This window comes from Rhinolophus sinicus, unplaced genomic scaffold (genome assembly GCF_057876585.1).
Source record: "Rhinolophus sinicus isolate RSI-liver-muscle unplaced genomic scaffold, RSI-T2T HiC_scaffold_19, whole genome shotgun sequence".
In the NCBI taxonomy this organism is placed as follows: Eukaryota; Metazoa; Chordata; class Mammalia; order Chiroptera; family Rhinolophidae; genus Rhinolophus; species Rhinolophus sinicus.
The window spans coordinates 1,428,964-1,431,971 of record NW_028290710.1 but is presented as its reverse complement, the minus strand read 5'-3'; positions in this window follow the sequence as shown (position 1 = coordinate 1,431,971).

The window sequence follows — 3,008 nt, the reverse complement described above, 5'->3', positions numbered from 1 at the left end:
GGGTTCGGCCAAAGGGAATATTTTCTTCCCGTCGGGGCGAATGAAGGTCATTCCTCCGTGACAGTAGGCGTAGGCGCTGCCGTTCCAAAGGCGAGGCAGGCGGGGCGAGCTCTAGCATCTAAAAGCCCTTCACAGCATCGACACTTTGAATCAGGTGTGACTTTTGAGTCGCCTTACTTCTCCATTCACTCACTTCTTCGGTGGTGGGGTTCGGGGACGGGAGGGAGGGAGGGAGGGAGGGAGGGAGGGAGGGAGGGAGGGAGGGAGGGAGGGAGGGAGGGAGGAGAGAGCAGAGACGGCTAAGGAGGAGCTAGTCAGTTAATGACACTGGCCATGGGTATTGTTCTGAAAAGTTATTTGTTTTTGTCTTTCCCCACCGCCTTCTTCGGCACACACACACACACACACACACACACACACACACACTCACTCACTCGGATTCAAGCCGTTGTTTCTCAACCTAGTCGTGTAGGACACATCTCCCCCCCCCCCGCCCCGCCCCGCCCCGCCCCCCCGCATAGGACAGACTCAAATCGAAGTGTGTGGTGGCGGTGGTGGTGGTGGTGGTGGTGGTGGTGGTGGTGGTGGTGGTGGTGGTGGTGGTGGTGGTGGAGGAACGAGAAAGCTTTCTGGTGCCCAGAGTGGGGGTGCGGGTTTGGGGGTGGGTGGGGATTTCCGTTCAAAATAGAAGTAGTTGCCGGGGGCCGGGGAAGCTGGAGGAGGGACGGCTGACTAGAAGAGGGGCGTTCTACGTATTCGATGGGGGGCGGGGGGGAGAGGAATGTTTTCTGTCACTCCCCCGTCGCTCAGGAACTCTAGTCGGGGGGGGGGGGGGGGGGGGAGGGCGCGGCAACGGGGTGGGGCGTCGTCTGTTGTGGGGGGAGGCGGGGAGGTGGGAAAAAAGAAAACGAGGAAAAGAACAATCGAACAAACAAACAAAAAACGAGCGAGGCTGCCAGTTCGGTCCAGACCCTCGCTTTCCGGGGCCGGTCGTCCCAGGGGCGCGCTTCGGGCTTTCGGGCGGAGAGCCCCTCTGTCGTTCTCTTCGGTCCACCGGAGAAATAAACACCCTTCGTGGCCAGAGGGAAGACTTTCCGTGTGGTGCGGACAACGGCGAACGACGGTCACGGGGATAGTTCATCACATAGGTACACGTAGGCCCTTCTCGGTGTGATCCATAAACGATGGCGTATTTCGTGCTAACGATTGTCAGTCACCGCTGTTCCGAGTACCATCCACACCTCCCTGTAAACCGCGCCCCGCTCCCGGACGCGCGCAGGCTGCGCACACCCGCCTCCCGCCACCCCTCTCCCGCGCCCCACGCCCTTCTTCCGGCCATGCGCGGCCCCGGCCCCGCCCCCACACCCACCTCGGCCCCGCCCCCACACCCACCCACCCACCTCGGCCCCGCTCCTCTCGGTCGACCTCACCGGGAGGGAGGCCAGAAAAAGATCGCCCGGCCCCCAAGTCGGCTGGCGCCCGACTCCCAGCACCACGGTCGCAGGGCAGGACGACGGATCAGTGATCTCCGGGACGGACGGGACGACCGACCGACCGACCGACCGACCGACCGACCGACAGGGGAGTTCGGCCTCGTCCCGATGCGGCGCGGGACCCGCGTTTCAGGGCCGGGGCGCAGCGGGCGGGGGATGCCCCCGTAGCGGAAGCGACCCGGCCTTGGAAACTTTTCTCTCCGAACGCCCCTGAGACGGGGACGTTTGCCGCGCGTCGACGGACGGCCTACCCCGCGCTCCACCTTCGCCGGTTGAGGCCTCCAGGGCGGCCCGGGAGATCGTCTCATCCCCGAGGCGCCCGCCCGGTCCCAGCGACTCCGGTGCGGATTCAGCCATTTCCACGGACGGAAACACGTCCCTCCGCCCTCATCATCATCGGGAGTCCATCCGTCGCGCACCCTTTGCGAGAGGACGGCGACATTTCACTCGGGTCGCTCGGTTTCGGGGTCGACGCCGCCGCCGTCAAATGTAGACGAGTCATAAAAACGGTGAGCGTGGGAGGAGCGGGGTTGTCACTGTGTGAGGGATACAGATGGTAAATGTGTATTATATTGATTCGTGTACCTGAAGCTAATTTTAAATATGTCTTAAAAAAAAATGTTAAAGAAAAATGTTTAAAAAAACCACCACCACCACCACCAGCAGCAGCAGCAGCAGCAGCAGCAGCAGCAGCAGCAGCAGCACGAAAGAAAAAAACGTGAGCGTGGCGGGGTTTAAGTTTCACAGGCAGACAGGTACATATTTATCGTGTCCCAGGCTGTGTATGGAAAAGCAAAAAAAAAATTAAAAAAATTAAAAAAAAGCAGTGACGCGGGCGTGGGGTGGGTGAAAAGAAAAAACCCAGGGAAAGATCACGTCCATGCGGACGGGAGGAGGTGGAGAGGGCGAGGGAGAGGGCGAGGGCGAGGGCGAGGGCGAGGGCGAGGGCGAGGGCGAGGGCGAGGGCGAGGGCGAGGGCGAGGGCGAGGGCGAGGGCGAGGGCGAAGGCGAAGGGAACGACGGGTGGACGGAAAGGGGTACGGGGACGGAAGAGAGCTCTGGTCGACCGGCGCGGGGGTCGGGAACGCGGGCCGGCTGCAGGGACGGAGAACGCGAGGGCCACAAGGGGGAGAGAGACAAGGGAACACAGGGACAGGGCGAGGGCGAGAGAGAGATATCTGGTCGACCCGCGCGGAGGTCAGAGGGCGAGGGACAGAGGGTGAGGAGGGGGCGAGGGGGCGAGGGGGCCGGGGCCGGACAGAGGGCGAGGGCGGTAGAGAAAGACATCTGGTCGACCCGCGCGGAGGTCGGAGGGAGGGGGACCGAGGGAGAGAGGGCATGGGCACGGGCGTCGGCGAGCCCGGGGGACCGTGCCGGACAGAGGGAGAGGGCGATAGACAAAGACATCTGGTCGACCCGCGCGGAGGTCGGAGGGAGAAGGACCGAGGGAACGAGGGGACCGGGGGGACCGGGGAACGGGGGACGGGGAGACGGGGGACGGGAGACGGGGGACGG